Here is a 22114-nt window from a genome sequence, read left to right on the forward strand (position 1 = left end):
TATTATGAAAGACATGTAAGCCAGTTAGAAAGCTTATCTGTAGCCAGAAAAAGCAAAGGCATTTTGCTTTTTTTCTGTAAAACGTCTGAGGTGAGCAGATATGGGGATGATGCACCTCAATTACCAATAGCAATTGAATATTAGCAGAGAATAGCTACCAAAGGGGGGGAAAGGTGATTTTTTTCAAGTCAACAAAATCAAACAAAATTTTCTCAGTTGCCACAGAAAACTGAAATATATTACTAATGAAATAGAAAATTTCACTCTGAACCTTTCTCTGTGAAATTACTTAATGTATCATGTATCCTTTGGACCTTTGTGGCTGTGTAATCATCATCATGACCTTCTCTACTCATTTTCTCTGAATTTTAATAGTCAACATTGAGGCATTGAAACCAGAAATGCTAAGTGAGCATGGCTTTAGTGTCTTTTTTGACTTTTGAAAAGATACTTCATCCATTAGTCCTGGTTAATATGTGACTCAAGTATGAGAGTAGAATTATTATAAATTCAAATTATAAGTACCTAGTTTTGGACAACAGGCTGGTTATTGTCACGCCCTCACAGCCATCAGGCACTGCAACACCCATTCGTTCCCCATCACCGGCATTCTGATCACCTGTGCACCATCACCAGTCATCACTTCTTAAAGGGTCATGAAACCCCAAAACACTTTTTTTGAGATGTAAATAGATATGTATAGGCTGCACATTGTTGAAAACACTAAGGGTACTGATTAATGGTATTCATATGTGAAAATAGTGATTTTTGCATTTTTCAGAGCGATTTCTGTCTTCCGGTTTGAAAAGCTTAGTCGGAGCAACGTCACAAATGCTGACGTCAGCTCGGGCTTTTCGGCCCAGGTATGGGCAGCTGGGCACATGCTGACGTCGACCGCTCCGAGCAATTCTCGATATATATTCATGACATAAAGCTCATTCAGTCCAATCACTGCACTGTAGTATGCATACAAGATAATTTAGTTAATATGCATGAGACAGTCACTTCTGTCAGGCTCGTCTTCCATCATTATTGTAGAGACATGGTGGGGAAGTTTTGGAAGCAGCGTGTGGAAAAGTCAAGAAGGAAAGCTAGGCGTTATGCTGATACAAAGTAACGTAAGGGCGCCGAGCGAGCTGTAAGCGGGCCCCGTCTGTGGAAGCCTTTGCTACAAAGGCTCAGTAAAGTAAAATTAACCTGAGGAATCGCACGCCGAACCTGCAAGCGTTGACTATCTAATTTATGTCAGGATTGCAAAATAACCAAGAACAACATTTTTAATGAAATATCAACAAGAATCAAAAGCCACGTCCTCTCCATTTTATTTGTGGTCACAGACATGCACTAAACCGTATGTGTTCGGGCTCTTAGTGAAACAGTGTGCATATTTGGACAGATATAGATTTAGCTGCCGAGTGATAGACAGCGCGGATCGTCACAGCAACCCAGCGCGCATCACTCTGCTTCAGATGCGCGGTCGAGACTATGAAGCCTCAAACCCCATCGCTTTTACCCCGATCTAGAATTACACATCTCTGTCGCATCGCATGTTCGTGGGTGGTTCACGTTCTCTTATCATGTCGGCACATTGTTCATCTTGCCAAACAGCGTACATATTTGGACAAATATAGTTTTATCACGTTTGCAAAATATTTCGTCATGCAGAATAACATTTATTTTCATTTCTCACTGAATTATGCTGGTTTGAAGAGCTGAATGATTTGCGATCTCTGCTGCACGCCATTCATAGCTCTCTCATTCGCTTTACTCATCCCTCATTTAATCTCACTGTGGTAAACAATGCCAACGTGAACCAAGAACATGTCTCAGAACCGCTGTAACTGCTGCTGTTGGTATCACTAATCTTAATGCACCTATATGACACTCCCCTATTTATGCAAACCATTCCCTCTTTCCACACAATACCACCCCACCTTTTCACAGTCGACCACTCCCCTTTTCAAATCGAAGGTGTGAAAAAACACCGCTGCAGCAGGGGGGTTTCATGACCCTTTAAGCACTCCTCACCTTCACACTCACTGTCTGGTCTTGCACCGATCCAACCTCGACTACCTGTCCATCATCGAAGCCCTCACCTGTAACCCTCTTCGTCTTCATCATCATCGTCTTCACCTCCATCGTCCTTCGTCTGAGTGTCGCCAGCCATCTAAGTATCACCTGTGTCCGTTACCTCTGTTAATAAACTTTGCACTTGCACTAATCCATCTGTGTCCTCGTCTGTGTCTGACAGTTATGTGGTTCCTGTACAGATAGGCATATGCTGTGCAAGACTCTACATCTGACACAAATTATCTAATATGAAATTAAAATGTTACAGCTATTGTAGCTCTTAACCTTTGAGTCCTGGTGACATGTACTGTGATGAAAAGATTAGCATCAAACTTGTACACAGTCTGTTGCTTTGCAACAAAATCCACTACACAGTAAATGAGTTTTAGTGGCTTGAAGTGTGACAAATGTACAGAGTCTTGTTATGTGTTAAGCCTTGTCTGATTTGTACTGCCACTGACTGACCCAGACATAACCAGAGGGAACAGGCTGAACCCTGAATCCAAACTCCACTGACCCATTTCTCAAATTGTATAGCTTCAAAATACCTTAATAAGTCTACCTGTTTTTCCTCAAGCAGGTATAGAGGTTTGCAGTCCGTCCCCTTTTTTTAGATAATCATTGTATTTTAGTTTTGCTTGGCTATGGTACTTTTTAAGCCACTGTGTCAAGCTAAAAATTACACAAAACCTTAAAAATAAGACAAAACACCTGCAATGTCTAGCGCCCATCTACTGTATGCATGCCTTTCGTCAATTAATTTAATTATGCACCTTATTTTGTGGAAGTAAGCTATTTTCTGTAAATGTGTGATATTTCTTATTCTTTCACCACTATAAGTACACAGCTACAAGATTACAGTGTAGCAAAGGGTAGCACTATTTGCACTGCAAACCAGTGGAATTAGAATTACATCAATATATTCAAATAATATGATATAAGAGACTAGTTTGCAAAACCATCTAGTATAATGAGCTGTTTTGTACAGCTAAACATAACTGGAAGCTGATGATGCCGGAATCCTCTCACATTTAAAATACAAATGGCCTGCTCTTACGTTAAAAATAGGCTGGCTAGGGCAAACACTACCTACATAATTAATATTAATAAATGCACCGAATTAATATTCATGAGCCAGGCTAATACAATTTATAATGCTTTTTCAAGTAAGACTACAATCCCAAAGCCTTCTCTATACTGGCCGGCATATAATCACTACGGGATTCTCATTAGAGGATCTTCTAAATATAAATTATATGCATTCGTCTGATGTGTGACACTATTCAGCGAGGGAACTCCTGGTTAGCTTGTGTGTTTGAACTGACAGTGCTTGAGTCTGTCTCAAACAGCACACGGTACCTGAGTTGCCAGCCCAACTGTTCACTGTAGAGGGATCCATTTGGGATGGGAGACATTTCCCAATTAGTCACTGTGTATTTCTCTTAGACATCCTATCCTCTTTCTCAAATTCTTAACTCAATTGTTGTGTTTGGGCTCCTCTGCTCAGGCTTAATAATTGGTGACACAGTTTGATATGAGTGGCCAGCATGGGCCTGTAAAGAGCAACCCCTCAATATGGTGGAGCTCATACTTTTAATATAATGCTGGTAAATGGAATTTCAGGCAAGGCTGCAAATGCAGAGATGGAGAAAGGCTACTTGGCACACACACAAAAAACCCAAAAGCCTTAAGGGCAGTCGTCTGAACTCACCCACTTTCTTATTTGGAGTTTGGAGGAGAATGAATGAGAAAGTAAATTGAAGTTGGACTAAGGTAAAATGGGAGTGTGGGGAGTGGGAACACTTTGTTAAGAGCCCTTTTTTATGCAGCTGCAGGGCTATAGTTACACATTTTGTATAGTATTTTGTGCTAATAAACTGTAATTTTTGTATCTGAAAACAACTCTGATAAACTGTGAGTGCGAGCTCTCCCTTTGACTACACTGTAAAAAAATTGGTTGGTTTTTGTTGGTTTAACTTAAAAAAGTAAGTAACCTGGTTGCCTTAAAATTGTGAGTTTATTGAAATTAAAATTTTGAGTTGATACAATGAAGGAAGTTAGTTTAATAAATAGAAACTCAAAATATTATTGTATCTGAACCACATAAAAACATTGATAAATCATGAAAATAGCACTATTTGGCATATTTCACTGCATCATCAGAAATAAAACACACACAATTACCCAATATGCTTACAAAATCGTTTAATAATATTTTAATAAAGGTTGTCGAATCTCAAAAATTTTTCATTGTATTAACTCAAAATTTTAATTTCAATGAACTCAAAATTTTAAGGCAACCAGGTAACTTTTTTTCTAAATAATTTTTTACAGTGTACACACTTTGCTCGTGGACTATAATAACCATCAAAATATGAGTCCCTCCTTAATAAGACAGATAATTCAGACCTTAAACAAATCTAAACTCAAAAATAAATCAAATTAGACGATATATCACAATAAAGTCTGTGACATAGAAGGACCACCTCTCATCGAGGAGCATTGAAGTGGGACTTAAATATATTAAATATTTTAAAATAAATATGGTGGGACATTAATTTGGCAGCGATTGGTTTAAAGATCACTGTAATAAAGTTCGTAAATGGGAAGGAAGGAGGCGGGAACTGGCGAACGTTAACAAACTTTAATTCCAAAATAAATAAACATAAACATAAACAAAACTCAACATAAAGTCCAGGCCTGGTCCTCTCTCATCTTCCGCTGCCTTCGCTCCTCCTTTTATGCTCCCGTCCATTGGCCGCGAGACGAGACCGGTGTGTCACGCAGCTGGTACTCATTACCACTCGTCACCGGCCTGCTCTCGCGGTCCCTCGCCCCGCTGCTTGCCACACCACAATCACAATGCTAGAAGGAGAAGACCCATGCTACGGTCATCACCATTGCAGATGACAGCATGCAGGATCAACACTCATGTACCACAGGGTAGATTACATTCATTTACATTTAAAAATCTTAATATGGGGAGCGTTTATGTGTTTTGGACCTACACTGGTAATGTTACATTACAGTTAGTTATTTCGGTTTGTATGTTAGCAGGGACTCACTAACTTTAATTGTCACTTAAAGGGGGGGGGGGGGGTGAAACACTCAGTTTCAGTCATTGTCATGTCAATCTTGAGTACCTATAGAGTAGCATTGCATCCTGCATATCTCCGAAAAGTCTTTATTTTTTTTATTATTATATAAGAAAGATGCGCTGTTCCGAGTCTTTCCGAAAAAAGCCGAGCGGGTGGGGGCGTGTCGTGTGAGCGGAGCTAAATAATGACGTGTGCGCTGCTGCTATTGTGTTGAGTCGAGTGCGTCGTAAAGCTGTGTCATCCCTAACAGCGGGAAAAAAACTTTATTCAAAATAAAAATATGGCTTTTAATCAGATACAGCCATACATCTATGATCCGGAATCAGACCCAGAGGCTGCAGTTGAACAGGAGCAGCAGCAAAAATCAATTAACTATACGTGATCATGTTTGGGCTACTTGATGAGCATAGGCAAAAACACAGACATTTGAAGCAGTCTTACTCACAGCCTGCGGTTCTAACGTTGGGACCTTTATCGTTGGGACTGCTCCATCCTTCAGCATTAGGCGATCAGAAAATCCTGTGTCGAGCTGGGCCTTGTTTATGAAACAGTCGGCACCGAAATGCAGCGAACAGATATAAACATTTGCGCAACTCAGTTGCTGATCCGGAAAAGCAAATTACATCCACTGTTGCCTTAACGCGGGGTTTTTGGGGAATCTGTGCAGGACTGTCTTGGTCTGGCAACCAAAAACGCACTTTTTTGGTGACATTGTAATTGTGCACATCACCTGTGCAGCAGCCTACGAGCCAGCACTTTGATGGGGGTAGCCTGTTACTTTTGCTCTCTCCCTCTCTCTCTCTCTCACGCTCTTCCGGTAGAATTGTCCGTAAGGCCCATACAAGGAAATTCCGCCCCCATTAACGTCAAAGGGGACGCATTTTTGCAAAAAACTTGCCGAAACTTATGACTAACCGGAAGTAGTATTTTTGACAAAGAAATACTCCCATCAAACGTCCACCTTAACTTTTGAAACTTTGTCCATGTTTAGTATGGGAATCCAAGTCTTTAACAGTGTAAAAAGATCAGTATGCATGAAACAGCATTTCACCCCCCCTTTAATGAGAGTATGAAAACCAGAAAATCATATACCTGGAATCAGTGTTACAATTTTTGTCTTTACAATTTTTGTAGCATAAACACAAAACCGATGAGAGCTTTTAAAAATTCCTTTTTAATTACTTTTGCATAATTTGTCATTTGTATTTTTGTTGGACAAAATCAGGTGTCATTTGAAATTAAATACGCTAATAGGCTGTATTTTGTATTTAAAATACATTTTATTCTCAAATAGTACAACAACTTAGAAGCTGTTTTGGGGCTCAGTACAAAATTACTCACTGAATGTTATTGTGACGAAGAGACTGAGCCGTTCGGATCCATTTGCAGTAATTTATTAATACAGCACAAAAGGGCAATCCAAGAACGTAGGTCAGACAGGCATAGGTCAGAGGCAGGCGGCTTAGGTTCAGAATCGATATCAAATTCCAAGTCAAAAGTACAAGAGCAAACACAAAAAAATAAGCTGGAGACAGCGTGTAGGTAAATCAAGACTTCACAACTGAACAAAGAACATAGGAGTCCATATAAAGGTGAGCTGAGGGTACACAGGTGAAAATGATAATGAGTTAATGGGAGCATGCAGTCCTAATATGCAGGAGAGAGGGATCTGGTGAAACCAGGAGGAGGCGCAGTTGAGCGTTCTGTGACAGAGCCCCCCCCCTGCGAGCGGCTCCGGAAGCGAGGACCTGGCCGGCGGCGGGGTCTACCACGGGGTCTTGGCGCTGGTCGATCGGGGCGATCTCGGTGAAAAGCAGCAGTTAGTGTGGGATCCAGGATATCCTGGGACCTGACCCAGGAGCGTTCCTCTGGGCCGTACCCCTCCCAATCGATGAGGTATTGCAACCCCCCGCCGTGACGCCTGGAGTTCAGAATCTCTCGCACCCGGAAAGCCTCCGAACCGTCCACCTCAATGGGGGGAGTCTGCACCTGAGCGACCTCCTCCCGACTCCTCTCTCTCCTGGGGGCAACAGCGGGTCTGAAAAGGGACACATGAAATGTGGGTGAGATCTTGTAATGAGCGGGGAGTGCCAAACGAAAAGAAACAGGGGTTATCTGACGAAGGATCTTGAATGGCCCGACGAAACGAGGAGACAGCTTCTTGCTCGGGAGCTTGAGCCGAAGATCTCGTGCAGAGAGCCACACCCACTGACCGGGTCGATACCGAGGACCCTCGCGCCTCCTCCGATCTGCCTGGTGCTGAAAACGGCGTATGGCCCGCTGTAAGCGAGCGTGTGCAGCATCCCAGGTGGCTTCGCTGCGCCGAAGCCATGCATCTACTGCGGGGAGTTCAGATGGCTCACCAGCCCACGGGAAGAGAGGAGGCTGGAACCCTAGGACACATTGAAAAGGGGTTAGACCCGTGGCAGGTTTTACCAGAGAATTCTGGGCATACTCCGCCCAGGCCAGAAAGCGACTCCAGTCCTGCTGATTCTGATGGCAGTACGTTCTCAGAAAACGAATCAAGTCCTGGTTGAGACGCTCGACCTGCCCGTTGGCCTGGGGATGGTAACCAGACGTTAAACTGACATTAATATTTAGCTTGCCACACAACACTCTCCAGACACGGGAGGTAAACTGAGGCCCACGGTCTGAGACAATGTCCTCGGGCAGACCAAAGAGCCGGAACACCTGGTTGAAGAGAGCCTCCGCTGTCTGTAAGGCCGTGGGCAGACCGGTCAGGGGTATAAAACGGCAGGACTTAGAGAAACGATCCACCACGGAGAGGATGGTGGTAAACCCCTGGGACGGAGGGAGATCAGTCACAAAATCCACTGCGATGTGTGACCAGGGACGCTGTGGTACTGGCAGAGGTTGCAATAGTCCAGCTGGTTTGAGATGAGAGGATTTCACTGTGTTACAGACAGAGCATTGGTGAATGAACTTTATGACGTCCGACCGGATAGAAGTCCACCAAAAGCGATTGGAAACTAATTGTAGGGTGGCTGCGATACCTGGGTGACCAGCGCTGGGAGTGCAGTGAACCCATTGAAGCACACGGTGGCGGAGCCCAGGCGGAACGAAAAGCCGACCAGCGGGACATTCGGGCGGAGCGGGATGACGATTAAGGGCTGCGTTAATCTCCGTGATGATGTCCCATTGCACAGGGGCCACGATAAGAGTTGTGGGAACAATAGGTTCGGGCTTGGATTCCTCACCAGGACCGTCAAACTGTCAGGACAGAGCGTCCGCTTTGCCATTCTGAGCGCCTGGCCTGTAGGTGATCTTAAAGTCAAATCTGGAAAAGAACAGAGACCAACGAGCCTGACGAGCGTTAAGGCGCTTGGCTGACCTAATATATTCAAGATTTCTGTGATCCGTGAGTACCGTAAAAGGCTGATGAGCTCCCTCTAGCCAGTGCCTCCACTCCTCAAAGGCGGTCTTTATTGCCAGCAATTCGCGATCCCCCACATCATAGTTGCGTTCTGCCGAGGTAAGCTTGCGAGAATAAAAGGCACATGGGAACATTTTAGCAGGTTTACCACACCGCTGCGACAAGACAGCCCCCACTCCTGTGTTAGACGCATCCACCTCCACGATGAACTCCCTCTCCGGGTCCGGGTGACGGAGAATAGGAGCAGAAGTGAATCTCTCCTTGAGCTGGGCAAAAGCCACGGTGCAATCCGCTGTCCACTTGAAATATTTTCCCCCTCCACGAAGCAGAGAGGTGAGAGGCGCTACAATGACGCTGAAGTTGCGGATAAATCTGCGGTAAAAATTGGCGAAGCCCAAAAAGCGTTGCAGCTCTTTCGCCGAGGTCGGTTGGGGCCAATTCACCACGGCTTTGACCTTGCTGTCATCCATCAGGACGCCCTCCGCACTGATGATGTAGCCCAGGAAGGAGATACTTGTCTGGTGAAACTCACACTTGGAGAGCTTGGCATAAAGCTGGTTCTCAATCAGGCGCGTGAGGACCGCCCGGACATCCTGGATATGCTCCTCGAGGGAATCAGAAAATATCAGAATATCATCAATATAGACAATCACTTTCCGCTGTAACATGTCCCGGAAAACCTCATTGATAAAAGCTTGAAACACTGACGGACTATTGGAAAGGCCGAACGGCATTACCCGATATTCATAGTGCCCAGATGTAGTAGAGAACGCGGTTTTCCACTCATCACCCCTCCGTATGGGAATCAGGTTGTAAGCGTTCCTTAAGTCCAGCTTGGTGAAGTAGCGGGCAGTGCGGAGCATCTCCAGGGCTGCAGGAACTAATGGGAGAGGATAACGATATTTCACCGTCACTTCGTTCAGGCCACGATAATCAATACACGGCCGAAGACCCCCATCCTTCTTCTTGACAAAAAAGAATCCGGCGGAGGCCGGAGAGGTAGAGGGAGTAATGAAACCTTTGGCCAGCAGTTCGTCAATGTACGCCCTCATGCTCTCCGTTTCAGGTTGTGACAACGGGTACACCCTTCCGCGTGGAGGCACCGCTCCCGGCAAAAGCTCAATCGCACAGTCGCCAGCCCGGTGAGCGGGAAGATGAGAAGCCTCGGTCTCACTGAAAGCCAGAGCTAGGTCATGATAGTCGGGGGAATTTTCTGAAACTCAACTCCCTTGAGGGAAGCGCTGTGGGGTTCAGTACCTGGGACAGCGACCATGCAGTGGCTCTGACAGCCTGTTGACCATTGGGAAATCCTCCCTTCAGACCAGGAGATTTGGGGGTTATGTCTCTCCAGCCAGGGGAGCCCCAAGATAACCGGATGCATGGGTGAGTGAATCGTGAATAACTGGATTATTTCAGAATGCTGCTTCCCGACACTAAGTGTGAGAGGTTGCGTGGTGTATTGCACCTCTCCTGACCCCAGGGGGCGTCCATCGAGCGCTTCCCACGGTTACCCCAGAGTCACATGCGAGGAGAGAAACATGGTGAGCTTTAGCGAAGGCAAGATCGATGAAGTTTCCAGCAGCACCAGAATCAATCAAAGCTTTAACGTTTAGAGTTCGTCCCTTAATCTTCAAAGAACTATTCACCTCAAACAATCTAGAAGTGTACTTGGAACTCACCGCAGGAGAATTCTTGAGCGCAGGATTGACCGGGCAGGTGGCTCTCAGATGTCCCGCCTCTCCGCAGTACATGCAGAGATTATTGCGCCGTCTCCTCTCTCGCTCCGCCATGGAGAGACGTGTGTAGCCAATCTGCATGGGCTCCGGCTCCGTGTTGGGGAAAGCACCCTCGACTGAGCTGGGTCTGAGAAGTGTGCGTCGGGAGCGAATCAAGTTGTCGAGACGGATGGCGAGCTCCATTAGTTGATTCAAGGATTTCCCGTCGTCGCGGCATGCCAGCTCTCCCTGGAGATTCGAGTTCAATCCCTTGCGGTACAACAGTTTGAGAGGTCCCTCCTCCCATCGAGTCTGGGCTGCCAGGGTCCAAAACGAGAGTGTGTAGTCCGCTGCAGTAGAGTTTCCCTGACGCAACGTGAGCAATAGTTCTCCTGGGTCCCTTCCTCCCGCAGAATGTTCAAACACCTCTCGAAATTGAGTTAGAAATTCATCATAAGAGGGAAAGGAGAGCTCACCTCCATACCAGAGTGCAGTAGCCCATTCCAGAGCCCGGCCGGTGAGTAGGGAACATATGAAGGATACGCGGCTTGCATCCGTGGTGTAGGACTGTGTCTGCTGGTCAAAATACAAGCTGCACTGCAACAGAAATCCCTTACAGGCGGAAGGTGAGCCATCAAATTTTTCGGGAAGGGATAATTTAGGGTGGTTGGAATTGTTACTCACGGCCGGTGGCACGGAAGCCGGTGCGGTAGGGTTCGGAGCTTGATCCTCGGCCGGGCTCGGCGAGGAGAGGGCTCGGACAGATCTCACAAGCTCCTCCGTGAGAGAGGTTAGTTTCACCAGCTGCTGTTGATGGACAGTCAGTACCTTAGCTTGAGCGGAAACCTCAGAGACCAGGCAAAGGAAATCTGCTGGATCCTGTTGTGGTGAAGTCTTCTGTGACGAAGAGACTGAGCCGTTCGGATCCATTTGCAGTAATTTATTAATACAGCACAAAAGGGCAATCCAAGAACGTAGGTCAGACAGGCATAGGTCAGAGGCAGGCGGCTTAGGTTCAGAATCGATATCAAAGTCCAAGTCAAAAGTACAAGAGCAAACACAAGAAATAAGCTAGAGACAGCGTGTAGGTAAATCAAGACTTCACAACTGAACAAAGAACATAGGAGTCCATATAAAGGTGAGCTGAGGGTACACAGGTGAAAATGATAATGAGTTAATGGGAGCATGCAGTCCTAATATGCAGGAGAGAGGGATCTGGTGAAACCAGGAGGAGGCGCAGTTGAGCGTTCTGTGACAGTTATTATCGGTCTGTTGAATAGAATAATTATCAAATAGCTGTGACGCTCCAGATCTTGTTAATAATTTTTTTTGTTAACTTCTAAATATTGCAGTTAAATATAATCTTGATTGTTGTCAGCAAAAGAGCTTGAGACATTCTGTGGAGTAGAGCTGGGTGATATGACAAAATTTATCACAGTGCAGGACTGCTTAGAGTCAAATAAAATCAAAATGTACAATATATATTTTTAAATGAATATTGAAGTATTTATTATAAATTATTTATCCTTGCAGATCTTTTTTTATGTATTTATTTGTATTAATCATGAAAGGGTTAGTTCACTCAAACATGAATGTTAGCCCATGATTCAATCACCCTCAAGTCATCCTAGATGTATATGATTTTCATCTTTCAGAATAAAAAGCAGACGGCTTTCCACCAGAAGTTAGATATTTTAGTCTATAAAGTTTTAAATATGGATATTTTTCTTACACAAATGTGCCACTACGCTTCAGAAGGCCTTTATTAAACCCCCGGAGCCGTGTGGAACAGTTATATGATGGATGGATGATGCACTTAACAAGTCAATGCCATTATACATTTTGGATTAGCCAGGACATTTTTAATGTAACTCCAATTTTATTCATCTGAAAGAAGAATGTCATAGGATGATTTGGGTGAGTAAATATCATTTAAATTTTTGGGTGAACTATCCCTTTAATTTATGTGCTTAATCTTCAATAATAATAATAAAAAAAAATAAATAAAAAAAAAATGTATTTGGTCAAATTAACCTTTGGCAACATCTCTTCTCTGACGAAATGCATAAATAACAAAATAAATTGTTAGACATGCCTCAAAAAAAAAAAAAAAAAAAAAAAATCAAGTAAAAAATGAGTTATTAAGTGCAAAATGCAACTAATACAATTAGGGCTGCAACAACTTATCGATAAAACTCGATACAAATTGATGTAAATTATTGATAACGATTCTCATTAATCGATTAGTCAGGTCTGCTCTCTGTACACAAAGCTTCCACCAGTCGCTCCAATTTACAGCACTGAACAATGCGTTTTTATGGACAAAATGTGCATCTAAAAATAGTGGAGTGGAAACAAAGTGAGCTGATGCAGGAAAGGTTAGTGATCCAGGCACCCAAAACATGATATGTATTTATTCATTAGCGTTTACCATGCCCTGTCATGATTACGCTTTGACAGTTGTGTGTGTCCTCAGTGCAACACGTTAATTTTACATGTTATCCACTGATCTATATAGAGAGCAGAAGTTATATCTGTAAATGCTACTAATTCACGTGAGTATTTCCATTTTGCATGAATGCGCCCTGACAGTCTGTGTGAACTTCAAACTTCACTGAACGAGTGGCGGGCTTGCGCATGCGCGTCAAACAAACAGCACACAGTCAACAGGGACACAATTAGTGTTAGTCATTTTAGTCTTTTAGCGGAAATATCTGCTGCTGGACGCTAAATTTAGGTTTAATAGTCAACATGTAATTCAAGTATTTTATGAGAGTAGTGACTGTAAATGAATAACACTGTGTAAGTTAATATAAATGTGTGTGTGTGAGAGAGAGAGAGAGAGAGAGAGAGAGAGAGAGAGAGAGAGAGAGAGAGAGAGAGAGAGAGAGAGAGAGAGAGAGAGAGAGAGAGAGAGAGAGAGAGAGAGAGAGAGAGAGCTTCTTATCATTACTCTTATCTGGTATTAATGAATTTTATGTTTTTGTTAAATATAATTTTAATGTATGGATTTAAAATAATTGTGCTTTTTTTGCACATAATTTAGGTCATAGCACAGATATACACTTACAGAAATTAACCATGGTTCTATTAGATAGCAAAACCATGTTTTTATTATAATAAAACCAGTTAATAAAACATAAAAACAGTTAATGTGTGGTTACCATAACCCTGTTATTTATTTATGTATTTACTATCATTGTTTTGTTCATTGTAAAACCATTGTTGTTGTTTTTTATAAGGGTAGATACTGTATATTCAGTGTGTGTGTTCATAGCACTCAGCTGAAACATTTGTTTGAAGGACCGCATTGGGCAGGGTGTAGAATAGTCAACCCAGGCTCATTGGAAATACGTGACTCTGCCTACATTTTTGCAACACCCGAATTATGTACCTCCAGGTACGTTTACCTGCACTTTTTGGGTGAAGCGTCCACCAGAGGCGCTAAGTGGTAACATTTTTTCTCCATTCCCAGACTGATCTCATGAAATGCTGTATATATGACACGCAAATTCGTATGCCATTTTGGCTTGCTATCAAGACGCATAATCACTTTTTAGCATGTTTATCAACGCCGTTTCATTCTATCCCCCTACACTGCCCCTACCCCTAAACCCACCCATCACACACACAGCCCCTAAACCTACCCATCACAAGAAACATTCTGCATTTTTACATTTTCAAAAAAACAATTTAGCAGGTTTATAAATCCATTTACCATTCATTCAGATTCATTCAGATTCATTCAGACAAGAATGATTCATTTAGACAAGAAGCAAATGACTCTTTATCAGTGAGTCATTGAATAATGAATTCAATTGATTCCTTCAAATATCATCTATTAATTCAGGAGTCATTTCTAGATCATAGATCTTGATCCTGGGATTTAAAAAAATCTATATTGAAATCCATCGGAAAAACAATCCTTTACTCAACCCTTCTAAGACAAAAATAATTTACAAAAAAGACATGATTATCCGACAGGTGTTTGCATTTGTGTGAAGGAGAAAAAGACATGGAGCATTCTCCAGACCCAGGGAAGGCTGGGATAACCTGACTCATAGGCAGCAGACTGTTTGTCTGGCATTTCCTTTATTTGTGTAAATCAAAATTTAGAGGAGCAGGAGAAGGAACCCCAAGTGAGGCTCTCGTTGAAGCATGTACAGCATAATATTATGTACTTCTCACCATCTTCTCTCCCTTTAGAATATGAAAATTTCAAGCAGCCCTTTGTATACAATACACTTGTGAATCTTCAATGTTAGGCCATGTCTGGATGGTCGAAATACGTAACACACTCCAAACCAAAAACCCCCGGAAAACAATCAGCTCCTTAGGCATGTGTCTAGTTATGTGCAATTTTTCTTCATTTTGCACCTTAGGTGATGACACGTCAGAGAATGAAGCCAAGAACCTGACGTATATGACCTATTTTCCTTCTCTCAGCTTATGGCATTTCATCATCTGCCTCCCTGTCTGCTCAATCTGCACCACAAAAATAGCTTTCCCAAGACTCAACACCCTCTGCAATGCATTTTGTGCAACCTATGCGTAAGAACATTTGTGTTTCAAAGTGTACTCAGTCAAACTACACACACGCGGTAAGATGGACTCGTCTCACCCCTTGCTGATTGGCTGAGTCTTATTAAATAGTAAGGTAAGAGACCCTATCATCAGGGGTGTCTGATATCACACGGATAAGATTTGATTTAAAAATGATTTATGAGATTATTTACTTAATAAATGTTTACATTCTACATTATAGGGCTACAATTTACTGTTGCAAGAATAAAAAACAAAAAACAAACAAAGAGATGAATGCCTGGTATTAAAATATAAACTGATTTGTGGTTTTTGGTTATTGGTAATTAAATGCAGCTTATTTATTGTGTGTGTGTGTGTGTGTGTGTGTGTGTGTGTGTGTGTGTGTGTGTGTGTGTGTGTGTGTGTGTGTGTGTGTGTGCGTGTGTGTGTGTGTGTGTGTGCGTGTGTGTGTGTGTGTGTGTGTGTGTGTGTGTGTGTGCGTGTGTGTGTGTGTGCGTGTGTGTGATAGACTATCTACACATTACAAGAATTTAAAACCATATTACAATATTTTTTTTATGATACTATGTGGTCAACAAGTAAATTAGTTATGATTTATCCATTTATTTTTTTATCCTCTTATTACTATAATGATATACCGTTCAAATGAAAGAAATGAAATAAATCTCTTGTGCTCACCATGGATGCATTTATTTAATCAAATATAGAGTAAACATCAGTAATATTGTGAAAAAGTTGTGATTTGGTGCTCTGGAAACATTATAATTATCAATGTTCAAAACAATGTTCAGAATATTTTTGTGGAAACTGAAACTTTTTTATCTTCTTCAGGATGATGAATATAAAGTTAAAAATAACAGCATTGATACCCTAAACTTTTAAACAGTAAAGAACCTTATTGTAGTATGTGCAGCCAACAGCTGCCGATATTTCAAGCAAGCGTTTCACAGCAGCAGTTCTGAGGCACGCATTAAACCAATTTACATTAAACGTCCATTCTCTATATCACCTGTTGCTGTCTGCTGTGCTTGACTCTCCGCTGAGACCGTATTGTGTCTCTGCCGCTCTTTAACTTCTGCCCTGAAGACAAATACTGTGAAATACAATTGGATTATCTTCCTACTACGGGTTTGCAGTGCATTCCTATCCACTATCACTACTGTATATGGTGTTTTACTTATGAAATAAAACCTCTTATTTCACGGCTAATCTAATTGTTTTTGCTCCACGTTTGTTTGATGTGTGTGCAAAGCCCAGTGGACGCTGAAAGTAGATTTTGGAGAAAGTCGAGGCGAGAACAGGAGCTGTATGTGTCTAGACAAGAAATGTATTAGCCAATTTCTGATATAGCGAATCAACATGTTGTAGGGCGTAATTGAGTTTTTCCCCCTGCCTCGTACGCGAGCATACAACGGGACATTGGCTAAACAGGTTGCTTAATTGAAATTAAAACGTAAAAGCATAAATCATGCTGGCCCTGGTGTAATTGAAGGGTAACTGAATATTTAATGAAGCCGGTAGACTAGGCTCCGTATCAGGATGTGTCAGAGTGATCTATAGCCTAGGATTCTGTCACTGCACATTCTTTTCTTTTCAAATCTCTCTTTTTTTCCCCCTCCGACATTTTTTTGAAGCTTGTGTTGTCTCTAGGGGATATAAGCTAATACATAAAATAACCCTCAATTAAAGTTTTTCACTTGTAGCGCACAAATCCCCAATGGAGGCACTACGCAGGTCATAATAATACAAGAAAAGTGGGACAAACACTCGACAGCATTGTCAAATGCCATCCCTTAATTTAAGCCATTTTGAGATGTGGTCTGACAGTGAAACTGAACCTGCACTAAATTATGTGGAGAAATCATGATGGGTTACATAATATAATCCACCGAAAGAAACATAACACCGAAGCAGGTAACCCATAAACATTCAAATGTGTCAACACAAGTTAACATGGCAAGCAACATGTCAGCCGAAGGTGACTTGCGCTTGCACTTTGTAAACAGGCCCTGTGGCGACTGATTGTCAGTGCTGTGACATTTAGTTATTGTGCTTCTTCAAATATTGCCTGTCCTCTGCACTTATTATAAGGTGCAAATGTGGTGTCCTTCTAATAAAGAGTGTTTCTCCTCAATATGTAGATAACACCCAGCTTCCATTTTCTCATTCTTCCTCCACCAGCCCCAATAAAGTGCACATGCAAATATGACATTTATTTATTTTCTGGAGAAATGTAATGTAAATCTGAATCTGTTAAGCACCAGGAGGAAATACAAGATGATTTGTCTGGGAAATGCAGCATTAGAGAAAAGCATTGACATGATTTCAGGATTTCTCCTCTCTCTCTTTTTTTTTTTTTTTCTTTTCAAAATGGAGCAGATGTGGCATTCATGGTTGCGGAACTGACCTCAGTAAAAGTTTTAATATTTAATGTGCGAATGGTTTAGAGAGGCTGCCATGATCACACTTCTTCATTTATCAATAAAGAGGCAATTACCCAAAAGCAGAGCACATTTGATGTTCTGTCACATGGGAGAATTTCCAATGGATTTTTTTGGCTGCTTACGGAGCTCAATGGCTCTAGACTGCTAGAAATCAGCCAAATAAATGAAGGCATTTAAAGCAGCTCAATATCCCACCATGCCCTTAACCAATTACAAAATGACAGGAAATAGAATGTGCACTTTGTTTGGCTACAATAATGTGTTTTATTTATGTTTGCCCGCAATGTCTTCTTAATTTACTGCCAAATAGCACAACCATTGCCTATTAAGGACCTTATATAGTCTCATTACCCATGTTTTTATGTTATCGGCATCCACATCCACACATTTCCACACAAGGTATACATATAAAGATGCTTTCTCATTTGCATATCTTAATATCATCTATGTCTTGACAATATCACCAATGACCTTGGCATTTGCTACTCAGCCAGACAGATACATATCCAGCAGATTACAAAGGCACTAGATCATCTGGGAGTTAAAATAGGGCAATTAAATGCCACATTGGTCGAGTCCACATCTGATCCTTATTCACCAAGCCAATTAAGATACCCGGATATCTAACTTTATATTGTGTGACAATGTATATACTTTTTTTTTTTTTTTCTTTAAAACCTACATTAAACACAATGCATATTGTAACGGTGGCTATCAGTCCAGTTGGGCGCCAGACAGTTTACATAAACTGACAAAGAATGTGGACTTTCCGTTAACCCCGTACAACAAAAAAGGGACACAATAAATGTCGTATGATTTTAGAATTTCTTTAAGGCTTTTAAATTTCACAAAATAAATATCAGAAAACAAACAACAATAGTAATAGCAGTGAGTTCAACCACTCATGTGCAGACTTAAGATATCAAACATTAGAAAAGAAAATACATTCGTTAGGTCTGCAAATCGTTTAGTTATTTTCCTTGTGCGTCTTTGCACAGGCCAACAAGATTCAACAGGAATAATCCCTTTTAAATCAACAAAAAAATTGTCCAACAATAGTCCATAATATAAGTAAATAATTAATGAAACGAAAGTTCATCGAACACTAGGTTTGGTGTCCAAATAAAAGAAAAATAATCGTTTTCAGAAACGGATAACTCCAACGGCGTAGAGGCAGGTTGTTAAGGGTTAATTGTTAAGTCTGGGAGAGCGCGGGGAAGATAAATGTATCCTTTTACCTTTCGTGGTTCGGACCAGTTGAAAGCTCGTAGAAGGAGGAATTTATGCTTGCCTGGCAGGTTCGCTTTGTGAATCCTTATTCAACTTTACCACCTTTGTAGCAATAATGCAAGGTTACCGGTGTCCCGGTTCCAGCTCGATCAGTCGCTCTACTTCGTTCCAGCAAGACCATCCGCATTGATCGCTTCCCAATGCAGGTTTCGGACTTTTACCCACACGATAGTAATCCAAAGAGCGTCTTCACGACACGCTGAATACAACACCTTACTTCCCTTAATTTTTCCACGCCACTTTCAAAACGTCCCCACCGGGCCCTCTCTTCCCTTTTCCTGCTTCCTACTTCCTCTTTGCTATTTCCACTTTCCCTAACGAAATCAACAAAACCCCACCTCTTTTCGTTCTCCCATTTAGATTTTCGTTTGCATGAATTTTAATAATGTAAAAACTGGAAATATATTTAGACTATTTGAACAATATGATTTTAGTTACTTTTGTTTCTTTTGTGCACTGCTACATCCTCCCCCCACTGGAAAATCAACCCATGGTTGGTCTACTCCTGAAATCCTAAGAATTCCTCTTCATCGGACGAGTCCTGAAATATTTCCAGAATTTTTTGTTTTTCCCATCTTTCTACTTCTTTAGCTGTAGGATAGCAAGGTTTCAGATTACAAACATGTATAGTTCTAACATCTTCACCAGTGCTTTCCAGGACAACTTGATAATTTACCGGACCCAGCCGACGGACAACCCGGTAAGGTCCCTTCCATTTCCTACCAAGTTTGGCTGTAAACTGATGTGGAGCACTGGATCTTGGGAAATTCCTTATCCACACTCTGTCTTGAGACTGGTAAGCCACATCTCTTCGGTTTTTATTGTAGTTTCTTAATTGCCTGAAACGTGCTTTTTTCGAATTAGCATCGGCCTTAGCATGAAGCTGATTGAGTCTATCAATAGTTTCATAAAGTGGCGTATCTGGCAGAACCGGGATTGATGACTGGAGGATTCGATCCATAGGACTCTGGAGCTTCCTGCCTATTTGGAGTTCGGCCGGTGTCAGTCCTGTAGTTTCCTGTACTGCGGTGTTCAATGCAAATCGGAACTCAGGAAGGTATGCATCCCACTTTTTGTGATTGTCTTCAACGTATGATGCAATCATACACTTTAAGGTACGATTAACACGCTCAGTCATGTTAGTTTGGGGATGATACGCTGTGGTAAGCTTTGGCATGACTTTCCATTGTTCACACAGCTCCTGGAAAATGGATGATACAAACTGGGAACCCCGATCCGATAGAATGTACGTTGGAACTCCCCATCGAGTAAGAATTTCAGTTCTAAAGACTCGGGCAATCGAGGAAGCGTTCGCGGTTCGCAGGGGGAAAATTTCCACCCAACGTGTATAGTAGTCTACCACCACCATGATGTATTCATGTTGTTGTGAACTGCGAGGAAACGGCCCCATCAGGTCTACTCCCAGTAACTCATTTGGTCCGTCCACAATAGTCTGTTGCAGTTTTCCCGAAGGTTTTTTATTGTCTCCTTTTAGGACTTGGCACTTCTGGCAGCATTTAATGAAGTGTTTTACTTCGGACCACATCTTAGGCCAGAATGCAACATTGTGAAGCCTTTTGTAGGTTTTGAAGATGCCGAGATGACCAGACAGAGGATTTTCATGATAAGCCTGTAATATTCGTGATTTTAGTGAGGCAGGGACATAAATCCGGTAATGCGTTTGGTGCTCATCAACCTGGGTTTTCCTATACACTTTGTCTTCCAGGACTATATATTTTTTCATCAGGACTGGATCATCTTTTGCTAAAGCACGGAAGACCTTTTCAATTTCCGGATCTTGGTGTTGCTCTTCCCACACAACATCAGTAGTAAAAGGTAAATCCTCTACCTTTTCCTTTGTAGAAAACAAGTTACACTCCCCAGTTGAAGTTATTCGAGAGAGAGCATCTGGAACAACATTGAGTTTGCCCCTCCTGAATTCTACAACAAAATCAAACTTCTGCAATCTCAGAGCCCATCTCAATAGACGGCTTGTGGTTTTGTTAGAAGTTAGCACCCACTGTAAAGCAGAATGATCAGTAACTATGGTGAAGATTTTTGGTTCCAAATAGTACTGCCACTTCTCTAGGGCCCATACCACCGCAAGGCACTCCTTTTCTGTTGCGGAATAGTTCACTTCAGACTTAGTCAGGGTCCTGCTGGCATACGCTATGACTTGTTCAGTGTCTGCTTTTAATTTTTGCGTAAGGACTGCACCAAGGCCAATTTCACTTGCATCTGTATACACTGTGAAGGGAAGATCTGGCTTGGGATGTCCTAGAACTGGAGAAGAGGTCAGATATGATTTCAATTTGTCAAAGGCATGCTGACATTCAGGAGACCAGACAAAAGGCTGCCCTTTTCTTTTCAGATTGTTCAAGGGTGCAGAAATTTTTGAGAAGTCGGGAACAAACCTGTGGTACCACCCAGACATTCCTAAAAATCTTTGAACTTCTTTGAGGGTTTTTGGTACAGGATACTGCTGAATGGAACGTATCTTCTCAGGATCTGCTGCAACGCCATTGGTATTGACAATGTGCCCCAAAAATTTAATCTCCTCCATACAGAATGTACTTTTTTTCAAATTGATAGTTAGTCCTGCTTGTTGCAGTTTGTCAAACACCATCTGGAGATCCAAAAAATGCTGTGTCACAGAGGAAGAATAAATGATTATATCATCTAAATACACCAGACAACACTGACCACGTAAGTCTCCCAGGACCAACTCCATTAACCGCTGGAAGGAGGCTGGTGCATTTTTAAGTCCAAATGGCATTACATTAAAGTGGTAGAGGCCTGAGGAAGTGGTGAAGGCAGTCATGAACTTACTTTCAGGGGCCATCTCCACCTGCCAGTATCCACTATTTAAGTCAATAGTGGAAAAAATGGTTGAACCAGAGAGGGACTCCAGAATCTCTGTGATGGATGGAAGGGGATAGGCATCACTTTCTGTGAGTGAATTGAGTTTTCTGTAATCCACACAAAATCTCTGTCCACCATCTTTTTTAGGTACTAGCACGACCGGAGAGGACCACCCAGACCGCGAGGGTTCGATGATACCTGCTAATAACATCTCTTGGAGCTGCTCTTTCACAATGGTCTGTTTTACAGAAGACATGCGGTAAGGTTTTTGTTTTATAGGAATTTGGGCAGTTGTATATATGTGATGCTGTAAAACATTGGTTCTACCAACTTCATTGGTGCACACTTTAGGATTTGTCTGTAGAATGTCCCACAGTTGTTGTTTTCCGAAGGCCTGTAGGTTTGCAGAAGACACAGCCTTATTTATATAATCTTGAAATTCAAGACGATCTTGCTGCTGAAACCCCGGAGGAGGAACTGAACTTATAAGGACCAGCTGATGTTTTGTTTTACCCCCATCCCTACTGTTCCTTATTGTCTGGCTTTGCTGTCCAGACACTGAGGCCCTGCCAGGTTGGAAAGGGTAAGTAACTAAAGGGGTGTGTTTAAATCCATACTCTTGGTCAGCAACATTTATTTGTAGTTGGCTATGATAAATAAAATCAAGCCCCAATACAATTCCATAAGCCAGAGCCT

This window comes from Pseudorasbora parva, chromosome 1 (assembly GCF_024679245.1).
Source record: "Pseudorasbora parva isolate DD20220531a chromosome 1, ASM2467924v1, whole genome shotgun sequence".
Lineage (NCBI taxonomy): Eukaryota > Metazoa > Chordata > Actinopteri > Cypriniformes > Gobionidae > Pseudorasbora > Pseudorasbora parva.